This window comes from Trachypithecus francoisi, unplaced genomic scaffold (assembly GCF_009764315.1).
Source record: "Trachypithecus francoisi isolate TF-2019V2 unplaced genomic scaffold, Tfra_2.0 Contig01440, whole genome shotgun sequence".
Taxonomy (NCBI): domain Eukaryota; kingdom Metazoa; phylum Chordata; class Mammalia; order Primates; family Cercopithecidae; genus Trachypithecus; species Trachypithecus francoisi.
In genome coordinates, this window is record NW_022681431.1 from 27,655,777 (window position 1) to 27,674,720 (window position 18,944).

At 39.0% G+C, this 18,944-nt stretch overlaps 1 long non-coding RNA gene across 1 annotated transcript in view; it reads left to right on the top strand.

Annotated features, from left to right (window-relative positions):
• The first annotated feature begins 13,559 nt into the window (after positions 1 to 13,559).
• LOC117092272 overlaps positions 13,560 to 18,944 on the top strand; it is a 31,494-nt gene continuing 26,109 nt past the window's right edge. The window contains exon 1 of the long non-coding RNA XR_004440711.1: positions 13,560 to 13,592. This is a non-coding gene — a long non-coding RNA (uncharacterized LOC117092272). The remainder of the gene's footprint in view (positions 13,593 to 18,944) is intronic.

Below are 18,944 nucleotides of genomic sequence, written 5' to 3' on the forward strand. Positions count from 1 at the left end.
ATACATATATGTAAGGAAGATAATCACAACTGTGTCATTTTAATATCATCAATTAATGTATAAAGCCTCTAGGGTTATGCCTCAAACTTAGCACTTAATTTTGTTTTTGTCTCTTCACTTTAGCACTGCATTATTCTAACATTTTATATTTAAATACATTTACAATATGATAGTTCAGTCATTTTCACTAGGGATTAAGAAAGAAAATTTGTCTTTTAGTATGCTTATATGGGCTCTGACATGACAGCTGCAGCTGAGAAAGTTGTCTATATCTTTGGTCTTGTCAACACTGTAAGTATTTATCTTTAGTATTTAACAAGAAACATTTATTTTAATGCAGTAACTATATAAATAGCATTTTCACTTTTATAAAAACTACAGTTGTGCTAACTAGTTTCATCCACCAATGGATTCTTCTCCAAAAAATAGTAAATTGAGCATATTAGCATTACATATGGAGATGTAATGTCATATTTATGGTCACCCAAAACCGTATATCATATATCTTCTGTTTTCAGATGTTTTCTCAGCTTAAAATGACTATTATTCTATCTTCTTTGGAGCTCTGGTCAGATGAAAATAAGATTTCAACTAATGGGGATGCTGGTGATGTACTGCAAAGGTTTTTGTCAGGGAAACAAAAATTTGTGTTTCAAAAGTCCAATATCATGGCATATTTATTAATGTAAGCAATTTATTCACACTGATAGGGGGGTTTTCAAATATTTAATATGTTCACTATCAAAACTATACACAAAATTTATTATACGTATAATGCTAAGACATCTTAAAAAGATGTATTAATACTGTGTTGTCAAAATGCAGAATATAAAAATCTGATAACCATATAAGGCACCAATTAAATCATAGTAGGACGTTGTTCTTAAAGTGGACCATTTATTTATGAAAATGTAATGAGCTGAAAAATGTAAAGCTTTTGGATAAACGTGGCGCCTTAATAATTGTAAAGCTCTTCTCAGTGATAAATAGTTAAAACCATCATTTTATCATTATTTAAAATGTAAACCAATGGCAAGCAAAATATGCAAAAATAATGGAATAGAAAAATTGCATATGATGCTGGCTATAACACAAAACATTAAAATAGTAAATAACTGAAATGGATTACTTTATGAACCCTGTAGTTTTTCTGGCATTTCTATGATAATCTAACATATAGCTATTAAACTAATTGCTGTGCATCTTTGAAGAGTCTTTACATGGATTTTTTTGTTTGTTTGTTTTACTAATTTGATTATTTAGGGCCAAAAACCCAGTCCTAAAGATCTTAAGCAATACGTAATAAATTTGCAAATCTATGGTGTGTACTATGGAAGCAGAAATAAGGTTTAGGAATTCAGAAGCAACATTAACAAACGACTAAAATGTGTGAAGATATCATACTATATCATCTCTCTCTTTTTTGTAATGAATGTACTGCATGTTCTATCTCTCTCTCTCTCTCTCACCTTTAACATTCCTTACAACATTTAGTGTCGGTTTACTATGTGAAAATTATGGCAGTATGGAAGTTGATTCCTGATTTGGCTCTCTGCTTGTCTGTTACTGGTGTATAAGAATGCTTGGGATTTTTGCACATTAATTTTGTATCCTGAGACTTTGCTGAAGTTGCTTATCAGCTTAAGGAGATTTTGGGCTGAGACGATGGGGTTTTCTAATATACAATCATGTCATCTGCAAACAGGGACAATTTGACTTCTTCTTTTCCTAACTGGATACCCTTGATTTCTTTCTCTTGCCTGATTGCCCTAGCCAGAACTTCCAACACTATGCTGAATAGGAGTGGTGAGAGAGGGCATCCCTGTCTTGTGCCAGTTTTCAAAGGGAATTTTTCCAGTTTTTGCCCATTCAGTATGATATTAGCTGTGGGTTTGTCGTAAATAGCTCTTATTATTTTGAGGTACGTTCCATCAATACCGAATTTATTGAGCGTTTTTAGCATGAAGGGCTGTTGAATTTTGTCAAAAGCCTTTTCTGCATCTATTGAGATAATCATGTGGTTCTTGTCTTTGGTTCTGTTTATATGCTGGATTACGTTTATTGATTTGCGAATGTAGAACCAGCCTTGCATCCCAGGGATGAAGCCCACTTGATCATGGTGGATAAGCTTTTTGATGTGCTGCTGAATCCGGTTTGCCAGTATTTTATTGAGAATTTTTGCATCGATGTTCATCAGGGATATTGGTCTAAAATTCTCTTTTTTTGTTGTGTCTCTGCCAGGCTTTGGTATCAGGATGATGTTGGCCTCATAAAATGAGTTAGGGAGGATTCCCTCTTTTTCTATTGATTGGAATAGTTTCAGAAGGAATGGTACCAGCTCCTCCTTGTACCTCTGGTAGAATTCAGCTGTGAATCCATCTGGTCCTGGACTTTTTTTCGTGGGTAGGCTATTAATTGTTGCCTCAATTTCAGAGCCTGTTATTGGTCTATTCAGGGATTCAACTTCTTCCTGGTTCAGTCTTGGGAGAGTGTAAGTGTCCAGGAAATTATCCATTTCTTCTAGATTTTCTAGTTGATTTGCGTAGAGGCATTTATAGTATTCTCTGATGGTTGTTTGTATTTCTGTGGGGTCGGTGGTGATATCCCCTTTATCATTTTTTATTGCGTCTATTTGATTCCTCTCTCTTTTCTTCTTTATTAGTCTTGCTAGCGGTCTGTCAATTTTGTTGATCTTTTCAAAAAACCAACTCCTGGATTCATTGATTTTTTGGAGGGTTTTTTGTGTCTCTATCTCCTTCAGTTCTGCTCTGATCTTAGTTATTTCTTGCCTTCTGCTAGCTTTGAATAAAATACCTAGGAACCCAGCTTACAAGAGATGTAAAGGACCTCTTCAAGGAGAACTACAAACCACTGCTCAGTGAAATCAAAGAGGACACAAACAAATGGAAGAACATACCATGCTCATGGATAGGAAGAATCAATATCGTGAAAATGGCCATACTGCCCAAGGTGATTTATAGATTCAATGCCATCCCCATCAAGCTACCAATGACTTTCTTCACAGAATTGGAAAAAACGGCTTTAAAGTTCATATGGAACCAAAAAAGACCCCGCATTGCCAAGACAATCCTAGGTCAAAAGGACAAAGCTGGAGGCATCACGCTACCTGACTTCAAACTATACTACAAGGCTACAGTAACCAAAACAGCATGGTACTGGTACCACAACAGAGAAATAGACCAATGGAACAGAACAGAGTCCTCAGAAATAATACCACACATCTACAGCCATCTGATCTTTGACAAACCTGAGAGAAACAAGAAATGGGGAAAGGATTCCCTATTTAATAAATGGTGCTGGGAAAATTGGCTAGCCATAAGTAGAAAGCTGAAACTGGATCCTTTCCTTACCCCTTATACGAAAATTAATTCAAGATGGATTAGAAACTTAAATGTTAGACCTAATACCATAAAAACCCTAGAAGAAAATCTAGGTAGTACCATTCAGGACATAGGCATGGGCAAGGACTTCATGTCTAAAACACCAAAAGCAACGGCAGCAAAAGCAAAAATTGACATTAAACTAAAGATCTCATTAAACTAAAGAGCTTTTGCACAGCTAAAGAAACTACCATCAGAGTGAACAGGCAACCTACAGAATGGGAGAAAATTTTTGCAACCTACTCATCTGACAAAGGGCTAATATCCAGAATCTACAAAGAACTCAAACAAATATACAAGAAAAAAACAAACAACCCCATCAAAAAGTGGGGAAAGGATATGAACAGACATTTCTCAAAAGAAGACATCCATACCGCCAACAGACACATGAAAAAATGCTCATCATCACTGGCCATCAGAGAAATGCAAATCAAAACCACAATGAGATACCATCTCACACCAGTTAGAATGGCAATCATTAAGAAGTCAGGAAACAATAGATGTTGGAGAGGATGTGAAGAAATAGGAACACTTTTACACTGTTGGTGGGATTGTAAACTAGTTCAACCATTATAGAAAACAGTATGGCGATTCCTCAAGGATCTAGAACTAGATGTACCATATGACCCAGCCATCCCACTACTGGGTATATACCCAAAGGATTATAAATTACTCTACTACAAAGACACATGCACACGTATGTTTATTGCGGCACTATTCACAATAGCAAAGACTTGGAATCAACCCAAATGTCCATCTGTGACAGACTGGATTAAGAAAATGTGGCACATATACACCATGGAATGCTATGCAGCCATTAAAAAGGATGAGTTTGCATCCTTTGTAGGGACATGGATGCAGCTGGAAACCATCATTCTTAGCAAACTATCACAAGAAGAGAAAACCAAACACCGCATGTTCTCACTCATAGGTGGGAACTGAACAATGAGATCACTTGGACTCGGAAGGGGAACATCACACACTGGGGCCTATCATGGGGAGGGGGGAGGAGGGAGGGATTGCATTGGGGAGTTATACATGATATAAACGTTATGAACATTACCCTAGAACTTAAAGTATAATAAAAAATAAAAAAAAAAAGAAAATTATGGCAGTAAATAACCCTGACTTTTAGCTTTTAGAATTTTATCCAGCCAGTTATGATGACAGCAATAATTAATTTTGGGGAAAGATTAGACACTGCTAGGTTATGTGCTACGTATCATAAACTGTTCAGTAGCCCTCAGAATTTAACTTTATAGAAACTGTGGGAGATTATCCAAATAGAAAATGCTTGAAAGTATAAGACACGACCTGCAATATTCATGTTTTAAGGAAAGTATAGCTTAATTGGGGTACCCAATTTATGAAAGGTGATTAAGTTATTAATAAATTAAAATATGTTTATTTTAACAAGAAAAAATTTTAATTCAGTTATAGGGACCTTCCTACTTACGTGGGAGCAATGTACTATGGAGTGGCATGTGATCCAACATTTGCTGCAGGAATAACTTTGTTTTTTTGTACACTTTATTTCTATCTCTTAAGTAATACCAGATTTTGAAACTTAATTCTACTTGAAGGAGCATAAGTACACATTTTTAGATTTTGAAGCACAAATCATTTTAAAGAGAGTTTATTATGATAAGAAACATAAAAAATTTATAATCTTTACCATTTTAAGTCCACACTTCAATTGTGTTAAGTATATTCACAATGCTTTGAAAGAAATCTCAAATTTTTTTTTGTCTTGCAAAGTTGAAACTCTAAACCTGTTATACAATCTTCATTTTACCCCTGCCCCCAATCTCTGATAACAACCAGTTTACTTTCTATTTCTACAAAAGTGACAACTTTAGGCTATTTATATAAGTAGAATTATATAGTATTTTTCTTTTTGCAACTGGCTTATTTCACTTAACATAATGTCCTTATGGTTTGTTCATGTTGTTGTGTGTGACAAGATTTCATTCCTTTTTAAGGCTGAATAATATTACATTGTGTGTGTATGTGTGCTTGTGATTTTATTCATTCACATGTTAATGGACACTTAGGTTATTTCATAATTTAGCTATTTTGAATAATGCTGAAAACATAGGAGTACAGATAGCTCTTTAAAATCCTGATTTTAATTATTTTGGATGTATACCCAAGAGTGGGATTGATGGATCATATAATAGTTATATCATTAATTTTTGGAGAAATCACCATACATATTCCATAGCAGTAGCACCATTTTATAATCCCATCAAGAGTACATAATTGTTCACATCTTATACACCACACTTTTATTCCTAGTTCATTTAACATTTTTATTACAAAAGTGTGTGAAATCTCATGAAATGTATTTTCTATAACAATTGAGATGATCACATGGTTTTTGTCTTTCATTATGTTAAAATAGTGTACCAAATTGTTTTATTTGCATATGTTGAGTCATCCTTGCATTTCAGGATTGACTCTCACTTGGTCATGATACTTAATCCTTTTAATGTGCTACTGAATTCATTTTTGTAATATTTTGTTGGGGAGTTTTGCGTCAGTGGGTAATGGGGATAGTGTTCTCTAGTTTTCTTTTCTTGTTAAACCTTTGTCTGGCATTGGTATTAAGGTAATACTGGCCTCATAGAATGAGTTGAGAAGTATTTCCTTTTCTTAATTCTTTGAAAGAGTTTGAGAAGAATTGGTGTTAAGTCTTCTTTACATGTTTTATAGAAATCTCCACTGTAGAAATCTTATCCTGGGATTTCTGTATTCAGATTTTGGAATATTATGTCTATCTTTTTACTAGTTCTGTGTCTTTTAGATTTTCTATTTCTTCATCAGGAAATCTTGGTAGTTTGTGAATGTGTAGTAATTTATACATTTCCTCTAGTTTATCCACTTTTTTGGCATACAGTTGTTCCTTATTATCTTATAAGATGTTTTTATTTCTGTGGCATCAGTTGTAATCCTTCTATTTCATTTCATATATTTTTTTCTTTTTTTTTTTTTATACTTTAAGTTCTAGGGTACATGTGCATGACGTTTATATCATGTATAACTCCCCAATGCAATCCCTCCCTCCTCCCCCTCCCCATGATAGGCCCCAGTGTGTGATGTTCCCCTTCCCGAGTCCAAGTGATCTCATTGTTCAGTTCCCACCTATGAGTGAGAACATGCGGTGTTTGGTTTTCTCTCTTGTGATAGTTTGCTAAGAATGATGGTTTCCAGCTGCATCCATGTCCCTACAAAGGACGCAAACATCCTTTTTGATGGCTGCATAGTATTCCATGGTGTATATGTGCCACATTTTCTTAATCCAGTCTGTCACAGATGGACATTTGGTTGATTCCAAGTCTTTGCTATTGTGAATAGTGCCGCAATAAACATACGTGTGCATGTGTCTTTGTAGTAGAGTAATTTATAATCCTTTGGGTATATACCCAGTAGTGGGATGGCTGGGTCATATGGTACATCTAGTTCTAGATCCTTGAGGAATCGCCATACTGTTTTCCATAATGGTTGAACTAGTTTACAATCCCACCAACAGTGTAAAAGTGTTCCTATTTCTCCACATCCTCTCCAACACCTGTTGTTTCCTGACTTCTTAATGATTGCCATTCTAACTGGTGTGAGATGGTATCTCATTGTGGTTTTGATTTGCATTTCTCTGATGGCCAGTGATGATGAGCATTTTTTCATGTGTCTGTTGGCTGTATGGATGTCTTCTTTTGAGAAATGTCTGTTCATATCCTTTCCCCACTTTTTGATGGGGTTGTTTGTTTTTTTTTTGTATATTTGTTTGAGTTCTTTGTAGATTCTGGATTTTAGCCCTTTGTCAGATGAGTAGGTTGCAAAAATTTTCTCCCATTCTGTAGGTTGCCTGTTCACTCTGATGGTAGTTTCTTTAGCTGTGCAAAAGCTCTTTAGTTTAATGAGATCCCATGTGTCAATTTTTGCTTTTGCTGCCGTTGCTTTTGGTGTTTTAGACATGAAGTCCTTGCCCATGCCTATGTGCTGAATGGTACTACCTAGATTTTCTTCTAGGGTTTTTATGGTATTAGGTCTAACATTTAAGTCTCTAATCCATCTTGAATTAATTTCGTATAAGGGGTAAGGAAAGGATCCAGTTTCAGCTTTCTACTTATGGCTAGCCAATTTTCCAGCACCATTTATTAAATAGGGAATCCTTTCCCCATTTCTTGTTTCTCTCAGGTTTGTCAAAGATCAGATGGCTGTAGATGTGTGGTATTATTTCTGAGGACTCTGTTCTGTTCCATTGGTCTATATCTCTGTTGTGGTACCAGTACCATGCTGTTTTGGTTACTGTAGCCTTGTAGTATAGTTTGAAGTCAGGTAGCGTGACGCCTCCAGCTTTGTCCTTTTGACTTAGGATTGTCTTGGCAATGCGGGCTCTTTTTTGGTTCCATATGAACTTTAAAGCCGTTTTTTCCAATTCTGTGAAGAAGTCATTGGTAGCTTGATGGGGATGGCATTGAATCTATAAATCACCTTGGGCAGTATGGCCATTTTCACGATATTGATTCTTCCTATCCATGAGCATGGTATGTTCTTCCATTTGTTTGTGTCCTCTTTGATTTCACTGAGCAGTGGTTTGTAGTTCTCCTTGAAGAGGTCCTTTACATCCCTTGTAAGCTGGATTCCTAGGTATTTTATTCTCTTTGAAGCAATTGTGAATGGAAGTTCATTCCTGATTTGGCTCTCTGCTTGTCTGTTACTGGTGTATAAGAATGCTTGTGATTTTTGCACATTAATTTTGTATCCTGAGACTTTGCTGAAGTTGCTTATCAGCTTAAGGAGATTTTGGGCTGAGACGATGGGGTTTTCTAAATATACAATCATGTCATCTGCAAACAGGGACAATTTGACTTCTTCTTTTCCTAACTGGATACCCTTGATTTCTTTCTCTTGCCTGATTGCCCTAGCCAGAACTTCCAAACTATGTTGAATAGGAGTGGTGAGAGAGGGCATCCCTGTCTTGTGCCAGTTTTCAAAGGGATTTTTCCAGTTTTTGCCCATTCAGTATGATATTAGCTGTGGGTTTTCATAAATAGCTCTATTATTTTGAGGTACGTTCCATCAATACCGAATTTATTGAGCGTTTTTAGCATAAGGGCTGTTGAATTTTGTCAAAAGCCTTTTCTGCATCTATTGAGATAATCATGTGGTTCTTGTCTTTGGTTCTGTTTATATGCTGGATTACGTTTATTGATTTGCGAATGTTGAACCAGCCTTGCATCCCAGGGATGAAGCCCACTTGATCATGGTGGATAAGCTTTTTGATGTGCTGCTGAATCCGTTTGCCAGTATTTTATTGAGGATTTTTGCATCGATGTTCATCAGGGATATTGGTCTAAAATTCTCTTTTTTTGTTGTGTCTCTGCCAGGCTTTGGTATCAGGATGATGTTGGCCTCATAAAAAGAGTTAGGGAGGATTCCCTCTTTTTCTATTGATTGAAATAGTTTCAGAAGGAATGGTACCAGCTCCTCCTTGTACCTCTGGTAGAATTCAGCTGTGAATCCATCTGGTCCTGGACTTTTTTTGGTGGGTAGGCTATTAATTGTTGCCTCAATTTCAGAGCCTGCTATTGGTCTATTCAGGGATTCAACTTCTTCCTGGTTTAGTCTTGGAGAGTGTAAGTGTCCAGGAATTATCCATTTCTTCTAGATTTTCTAGTTGATTTGCGTAGAGGCGTTTATAGTATTCTCTGATGGTTGTTTGTATTTCTGTGGGGTCGGTGGTGATATCCCCTTTATCATTTTTTATTGCGTCTATTTGATTCCTCTCTCTTTTCTTCTTTATTAGTCTAGCTAGCGGTCTGTCAATTTTGTTGATCTTTTCAAAAAACCAACTCCTGGATTCATTGATTTTTTGGAGGGTTTTTTGTGTCTCTATCTCCTTCAGTTCTGCTCTGATCTTAGTTATTTCTTGCCTTCTGCTAGCTTTTGAATGTGTTTGCTCTTGCCTCTCTAGTTCTTTTAATTGTGATGTTAGAGTGTCAATTTTAGATCTCTCCTGCTTTCTCTTGTGGGCATTTAGTGCTATAAATTTCCCTCTACACACTGCTTTAAATGTGTCCCAGAGATTCTGGTATGTTGTATCTTTGTTCTCATTGTTTCAAAGAACATCTTTATTTCTGCTTTCATTTCGTTATGTACCCAGTAGTCATTCAGGAGCAGGTTGTTCAGTTCCATGTAGTTGAGCGGTTTTGATTGAGTTTCTTAGTCCTGAGTTCTAGTTTGATTGCACTGTGGTCTGAGAGACAGTTTGTTATAATTTCTGTTCTTGTACATTTGCTGAGGAGTGCTTTACTTCCAATTATGTGGTCAATTTTGGAATAAGTGCGATGTGGTGCTGAGAAGAATGTATATTCTGTTGATTTGGGGTGGAGAGTTCTATAGATGTCTATTAGGTCCCTTGGTGCAGAGATGAGTTCAATTCCTGGATATCCTTGTTAACTTTCTGTCTCGTTGATCTGTCTAATGTTGACAGTGGAGTGTTGAAGTCTCCCATTATTATTGTATGGGAGTCTAAGTCTCTTTGTAGGTCTCTAAGGACTTGCTTTATGAATCTGGGTGCTCCTGTATTGGGTGCATATATATTTAGGAGAGTTAGCTCTTCCTGTTGAATTGATCCTTTACCATTATGTAATGGCCTTCTTTGTCTCTTTTGATCTTTGATGGTTTAAAGTCTGTTTTATCAGAGACTAGGATTGCAACCCCTGCTTTTTTTTTGTCTCCATTTGCTTGGTAGATCTTCCTCCATCCCTTTATTTTGAGCCTATGTATGTCTCTGCATGTGAGATGGGTCTCCTGAATACAGCAGACTGATGGGTCTTGACTCTTTATCCAGTTTGCCAGTCTGTGTCTTTTAATTGGAGCATTTAGTCCATTAACATTTAAGGTTAATATTGTTATGTGTGAACTTGATCCTGTCATTATGATATTAACTGGTTATTTTGCTCGTTAGTTGATGCAGTTTCTTCCTAGCCTCGATGGTCTTTACATTTTGGCATGTTTTTGCAATGGCTGGTACCGGTTGTTCCTTTCCATGTTTAGGGCTTCCTTCAGGGTCTCTTGTAAGGCAGGCCTGGTGGTGACAAAATCTCTAAGCATTTGCTTATCTGTAAAGGATTTTATTTCTCCTTCACTGATGAAGCTTAGTTTGGCTGGATATGAAATTCTGGTTGAAAATTCTTTTCTTTAAGAACGTTGAATATTGGCCCCCACTCTCTTCTGGCTTGTAGAGTTTCTGCCGAGAGATCTGCTGTTATTCTGATGGGCTTCCCTTTGTGGGTACCCGACCTTTCTCTCGGCTGCCTTAAGATTTTTTCCTTCATTTCAACTTTGGTGAATCTGGCAATTATGTGTCTTGGAGTTGCTCTTCTGGAGGAGTATCTTTGTGGCGTTCTCTGTATTTCCTGAATTGAATGTTGGCCTGCCCTACTAGGTTGGGGAAGTTCTCCTGGATGATATCCTGAAGAGTGTTTTCCAACTTGGTTCCATTTTCCCCCTCACTTTCAGGCACCCCAATCAGACGTATTTTGGTCTTTTTACATAATCCCATACTTCTTGCAGGCTTTGTTCATTTCTTTTTCTTCTTTTTCTTTGGTTTCTCTTCTCGCTTCATTTCATTCATTTGATCCTCAATCGCTGATACTCTTTCTTCCAGTTGATCGAGTCGGTTACTGAAGCTTGTGCATTTGTCACGTATTTCTCGTGTCATGGTTTTCATCTCTGTCATTTCGTTTATGATCTTCTCTGCATTAATTAGTCTAGCTGTCAATTCTTCCACTTTTTTTTCAAGATTTTTAGTTTCTTTGCGCTGGGTACGTAATTCCTCCTTAGCTCTGAGAGGTTTGATGGACTGAAGCCTTCTTCTCTCATCTCGTCAAAGTCATTCTCTGACCAGCTTTGATCCGTTGCTGGCGATGGGCTGCGCTCCTTTGCAGGGGGAGATGCGCTCTTATTTTTTGAATTTCCAGCTTTTCTGCCCTGCTCTTCCCCATCTTTGTGGTTTTATCTGTCTCTGTCTTTGATGATGGTGACGTACTGATGGGGTTTTGGTATAGGTGTCCTTCCTTTTGATAGTTTTCCGTCTGACAGTCAGAAGGACTGTCTGTTGGTCTGTTGGAGATTGCTTGAGGTCCACTCCAGACCCTGTTTGCCTGGGTATCAGCAGCAGAGGTTGCCGAAGATAGAATATTGCTGAACAGCGAGTGTACCTGTCTGATTCTTTCTTTGGAAGTTTCCTCTCAGGGGTGACTCCACCCTGTGAGGTGTGGGGTGTCAGACTGCCCCTAGTGGGGGATGTCTCCCAGCTAGGCTACTCAGGGGTCAGGGACCCACCTGAGCAGGCAGTCTGTCCGTTCTCAGATCTCAACCTCCGCGTTAGGAGATCCACGCTCTCCCCAAAGCTGTCAGACAGAGTCGTTCGCGTCTGCACCTGCCCGCGCTTTCCCCTGTTGGACTGCAGCTGTGCGCTGTCCCAGAGGTAGAGTCTACAGAGACAGGCAGGCTTCCTTGAGCTGCTGTGAGCTCCACCCAGTTCGAGCTTCCCAGCGGCTTTGTTTACCTACTTAAGCCTCAGCAATGGCGGGCGCCCCTCCCCCAGCCTCGCTGCTGCCTTGCGGATAGATCGCCGCAGACGGCTGTGTTAGCAGTGAGGGAGGCTCCGTGGGCGTGGGACCCTCCCGGCCAGGTGTGGATATATCTCCTGGTGTGCCTGTTTCCTTAAAGCGCAGTATTGGGGTGGGAGTTACCCGATTTTCCAGGTGTTGTGTGTCTCAGTTCCCCTGGCTAGGAAAAGGGATTCCCTTCCCCCTTGCGCTTCCAGGTGAGGTGATGCCTCGCCCTGCTTCAGCTCACGCTGGTCAGGCTGCAGCAGCTGACCAGCACCGATTGTCCGGCACTCCTTAGAGAGATGACCCCAGTACCTCAGTTGAAAATGCAGAAATCACCGGTCTTCTGTGTCGCTCGCGCTGGGAGTTGGAGACTGGAGCTGTTCCTATTCAGCCATCTTGCTCCGCCCCACCTCATTTCATATTTTAATTATTTGGGTATTTTCTCTTTTTTCTTAATCTAGCTAAGGGTTTGCCAATTTTGCTGATCTTTTCAAAAAAACAAAATCTTTGTTTCTTGATTTTTTCTATTGGTTTTCTCGTTTTATTATACTTGTCCCTGCTTTAACCTTTATTATTTCTTTCTTCTGCTTGCTTGGGTTTAGTTTAATTTTTATTTTATTAGTTCCTTGAAATGTAACATTAGATTATGGATTTTAGATCTTTCTTCCTTTGTAATGTGTGTGTTTGAAGGTATTAACGTCCCTTCTAGTAATGTTTTTACTAGACCCCGTAACTTTTGGTATATTGTATTTTCATTTTAATTTGAGAGAGTATTTTCTTCTTTTCCTTGTGACTTCTTTGACTCACCAATCATATAAGATTGTCTTGTTTGATTTCTATGTATTTCTGGATATACAAGTTTCCATCTCTCGTTGATTTCCATTTTCTTTGTATTTTATAGTTTCTTTACATGGAAACTATAAAATACATTTTGCATAATTTGAATATTTTTGAAATTGTTAAGACTATTTCATGGTCTAACAGATACTCTATGCTGTAGAATGATCAATTGCTCTTGACAAGAACATGCATTCTAATGTTGTTGAGTGTAATGTTCTGTAAATATCTGTAAGGTCTAATTGGTGTATACTGTTGTACAAGTTCATTATTTACTTATTCATCTTCTATCTAGTTATTCTGTCTATTGTTGAAAGTGGAGTATGGAAGTATCCAACTACTATTGTGCTACCATTGCTTCCTTCAATTATTTTTGAAGATTGCTTCCTATATTTAGAAGCTCTGATATTTGATGTATAAGTACTTATAATTATTATATCTTCTTGGTGAACCGCCCCTTTGATCTGTAACTAGTGTCCTTTTTAGTCTCTTATAACAGTTTTGGTTTACAGCATATTTTGTTTGATATGAATATAGCTCTTTTGACTCTTCTCTGGCTACCATATGCATGAAATATGTTTTACAATCCTTTCCCTTTAAGTTAATATGTGTCCTTGTGAATTAAAATAGCAGGGCGGAGCAAGATGGCCAAATAGGAACAGCTCCAGTTTCCAACTCCCAGTGTGAGCGACACAGAAGACCGGTGATTTCTGCATTTTCCACTGAGGTACTGGGGTCATCTCACTGGGGAGTGCCGGACAATCGGTGCTGGTCAGCTGCTGCAGCCCGACCAGCGAGAGCTGCAGCAGGGCGAGGCATTGCCTCACCTGGGAAGCGCAAGAGGGAAGGGAATCCCTTTTCCTAGCCAGGGGAACTGAGACACACAACACCTGGAAAATCGGGTAATTCCCACCCCAATACTGCGCTTTAAGCAAACGGGCACACCAGGAGATTATACCCACACCTGGCCAGGAGGGTCCCACGGCCATGGAGCCTCCCTCATTGCTAGCACAGCAGTCTGTGATCTAACCGCAACGCAGCAGCGAGGCTGGGGGAGGGGCGCCCGCCATTGCTGAGGCTTAAGTAGGTAAACAAAGCTGCTGGGAAGCTCGAACTGGGTGGAGCCCACAGCAGCTCAAGGAAACCTGCCTGTCTCTGTAGACTCCACCTCTGGGGACAAGGCACAGCTAAACAACAACAGGGGAAGTAGCAGAGGCCTGTGCAGATGCGAACGACTCTTCTGACAGCTTTGAAGAGAGCAGTGGATCTCACAACACGGAGGTTGAGATCTGAGAACGGACAGACTGCCTGCTCAAGTGGGTCCCTGACCCCTGAGTAGCCTAACTGGGAGACATCCCCATTAGGAGCAGTCTGACACCCCACACCTCACAGGGTGGAGTACACCCCTGAGAGGAAGCTCCCAAAGGAAGAATCAGACAGGTACACTCGCTGTTCAGCAATATCTATCTTCTGCAAACTCTGCTGTTGATACCCAGGCAACAGGGTCTGGAGTGGACCTCAAGCAATCTCCATAGACCTACAGCTGAGGGTCCTGACTATTAGAAGGAAAACTATCAAACAGGAAGAACACCTATACCAAAACCCCATCAGTACGTCACCATCATCAAAGACCAGAGACAGATAAAACCACGAAGATGGGGAAGAAGCAGGGCAGAAAAGCTGGAAATTCAAAAAATAAGAGCACATCTCCCCATGCAAAGGAGCGCAGCTCATCACCAGCAACGGATCGAAGCTGGTCGGAGAATGACTTTGACGAGATGAGAGAAGAAGGCTTCAGTCCATCAAACTTCTCAGAGCTAAAGGAGGAATTGCATACCCAGCACAAAGAAACTAAAAATCTTGAAAAAAGAGTGGAAGAATTGATAGCTAGAATAATTAATGCAGAGAAGTTCATAAATGAAATGACAGAGATGAAAACCATGACACGAGAAATACATGACAAATCCACAAGCTTCAGTAACCAACTCGATCAACTAGAAGAAGAAAGAGTTTCAGCGATTGAGGATCAAATGAATGAAATGAAGCGAGAAGAGAAACCAAAAGAAAAAAGAAGAAAAAGAAATGAACAAAGCCTGCAAGAAGTATGGGATTATGTAAAAAGACCAAATCTATATCTGATTGGGGTGCCTGAAAGTGAGGGGGAAAATGGAACCAAGTTGGAAAACACTCTGCAGGATATCATCCAGGAGAGCTTTCCCAACGTAGTAGGGCAGGCCAACATTCAAATTCAGGAAATACAGAGAACACCACAAAGATACTCCTCCAGAAGAGCAACTCCAAGACACATAATTGCCAGATTCACCAAAGTTGAAATGAAGGAAAAAATCTTAAGGGCAGCCAGAGAGAAAGATCGGGTTACCCACAAAGGGAAGCCCATCAGACTAACAGCAGACCTCTCAGCAGAAACTCTGCAAGCCAGAAGAGAGTGGGGGCCAATATTCAACATTCTTAAAGAAAAGAATTTTAAACCCAGAATTTCATATCCAGCCAAACTAAGTTTCATCAGTGAAGGAGAAATAAAATCCTTTACAGATAAGCAAATGCTTAGAGATTTTGTCACCACCAGGCCTGCCTTACAAGAGACCCTGAAGGAAGTACTAAACATGGAAAGGGATGACCGGTAGCAGCCATTGTAAAAACATGCCAAAATGTAAAGACCATCGAGGCTAGGAAGCAACTGCATCAACGAATGAGCAAAATGACCAGTTAATATCATAATGGCAGGATCAACTTCACACATAACAATATTAACCTTAAATGTTAATGGACTAAATGCTCCAATTAAAAGACACAGACTGGCAAACTGGATAAAGAGTCAAGACCCATCAGTCTGCTGTATTCAGGAGACCCATCTCACATGCAGAGACATACATAGGTGCAAAATAAAGGGATGGAGGAAGATCTACCAAGCAAATGGAGAACAAAAAAAAGCAGGGATTGCAATCCTAGTCTCTGATAAAATAGACTTTAAACCATCAAAGATCAAAAGAGACAAAGAAGGCCATTACATAATGGTAAAGGGTTCAACTGAACAGGAAGAGCTAACTCTCCTAAATATATATGCACCCAATAGAGGAGCACCCAAATTCATAAAGCAAGTCCTTAGAGACCTACAAAGAGACTTAGACTCCCATACAATAATAATGGGAGACTTCAACACTCCACTGTCAACATTAGACAGATCAACGAGACAGAAAGTTAACAAGGATATCCAGGAATTGAACTCATCTCTGCACCAAGTGGACCTAATGACATCTATAGAACTCTCCACCCCAACAACAGATATACATTCTTCTCAGCACCACATCGCACTTATTCCAAAATTGACCACATAATTGGAAGTAAAGCACTCCTCAGCAAATGTACAAGAACAGAAATTATAACAAACTGTCTCTCAGACCACAGTGCAATCAAACTAGAACTCAGGACTAAGAAACCCAATCAAAACCGCTCAACTACATGGAAACTGAACAACCTGCTCCTGAATGACTACTGGGTACATAACGAAATGAAGGCAGAAATAAAGATGTTCTTTGAAACCAATGAGAACAAAGGTATAACATACCAGAATCTCTGGGACACATTTAAAGCAGTGTGTAGAGGGAAATTTATAGCACTAAATGCCCACAAGAGAAAGCAGGAGAGATCTAAAATTGACACTCTAACATCACATTAAAAGAACTAGAGAGGCGAGAGCAAACACATTCAAAAGCTAGCAGAAGGCAAGAAATAACTAAGATCAGAGCAGAACTGAAGGAGATAGTGGCACAAAAAACTCTCCAAAAAAATCAATGAATCCAGGAGCTGGTTTTTGGAAAATATCAACAAAATTGACAGACCGCTAGCAAGACTAATATAGAAGAAAAGAGCGAAGAATCAAATAGACGCAATAAAAAATGACAAAGGGGATATCACCACGGACCCCACAGAAATACAAACTACCATCAGAGAATAGTATAAACCCCTCTACGCAAATCAACTAGAAAATCTAGAAGAAATGGATAATTTCCTGGACACTTACACTCTCCCAAGACTAAACCAGGAAGAAGTTGAATCCCTGAATAGACCAATAGTAGGCTCTGAAATTGAGGCAATAGTTAATAGCCTACCAACCAAAAAAAGTCCAGGACCAGATGGATTCACAGCTGAATTCTACCAGAGGTACAAGGAGGAGCTGGTACCATTCCTTCTGAAACTATTCCAATCAATAGAAAAAGAGGGAATCCTCCCTAACTCATTTTATGAGGCCAACATCATCCTGATACCAAAGCCTGGCAGAGACACAACAAAAAAAGAAAATTTTAGACCAATATCCCTGATGAACATCGATGCAAAAATCCTCAATAAAATACTGGCAAGCCGGATTCAGCAGCACATCAAAAAGCTTATCCACCATGATCAAGTGGGCTTCATCCTGGGATGCAAGGCTGGTTCTACATTCGCAAATCAATAAACGTAATCCAGCATATAAACAGAACCAAAGACAAGAACCATGATTATCTCAATAGATGCAGAAAAGCCTTTTGACAAAATTCAACAGCCCTTCATGCTAAAAACGCTCAATAAATTCGGTATTGATGGAACGTACCTCAAAATAATAAGAGTTGTTTATGACAAATCCACAGCCAATATCATACTGAATGGGCAAAAACTGGAAAAATTCCCTTTGAAAACTGGCACAAGACAGGGATGCCCTCTCTCACCACTCCTATTCAACACAGTGTTGGAAGTTCTGGCTACGGCAATCAGGCAAGAGAAAGAAATCAAGGGTATTCAGTTAGGAAAAGAAGAAGTCAAATTGTCCCTGTTTGCAGATGACATGATTGTATATTTAGAAAACCCCATCTCTCAGCCCAAAATCTCCTTAAGCTGATAGGCAACTTCAGCAAAGTCTCAGGATACAAAATTAATGTGCAAAAATCCCAAGCATTCTTATACACCAGTAACAGACAAACAGAGAGCCAAATCAGGAATGAACTTCCATTCACAATTGCTTCAAAGAGAATAAAATACCTAGGAATCCAACTTACAAGGGATGTCAAGGACCTCTTCAAGGAGAACTACAAACCACTGCTCAGTGAAATAAAAGAGGACACTAACAAATGGAAGAACATACCATGCTCATGGATAGGAAGAATCAATATCGTGAAAATGGCCATACTGCCCAAGGTTATTTATACATTCAATGCCATCCCCATCAAGCTACCAATGACTTTCTTCACAGAATTGGAAAAACCGGCTTTAAAGTTCATATGGAACCAAAAAAGAGCCCGCATTGCCAAGACAATCCTAAGTCAAAAGAAGAATGCTGGAGGCATCACGCTACCTGACTTCAAACTATACTACAAGGCTACAGTAACCAAAACAGCATGGTACTGGTACCACAACAGAGATATAGACCAATGGAAGAAAACAGAGTCCTCAGAAATAATACCAGACATCTACAGCCATCTGATCTTTGACAAACCTGAGAGAAACAAGAAATGAGGAAAGGATTCCCTATTCAATAAATGGTGCTGGGAAAATTGGCTAGCCATAAGTAGAGCACATAAACTGGATCCTTTCCTTACTCCTTATATGAAAATTAATTCAAGATGGATTAGGGACTTAAATGTTAGACCTAACACCCTAAAAACCCTAGAAGAAAACCTAGGTAGTACCATTCAGAACATAGGCATGGGCAAGGACTTCATGTCTAAAACACCAAAAGCAATGGCAGAAAAAGCCAAACTTGACAAATGGGATCTAATTAAACTAAAGAGCTTCTGCACAGCAAAGGAAACTACCATCAGAGTGAACAGGCAACCTACAGAATGGGAGAAAATTTTTGCAATGTACTCATCTGACAAAGGGCTAATATCCAGAATCTACAAAGAACTCACATAAATTTACACGAAAAAAACAACCCCATCAAAAACTGGGCAAAGGATATGAACAGACACTTCTCAAAAGAAGACATTCATACAGCCAACAGACACATGAAAAAATGCTCATCATCACTCGCCATCAGAGAATTGCAAATCAAAACCACAATGAGATACCATCTCACACCAGTTAG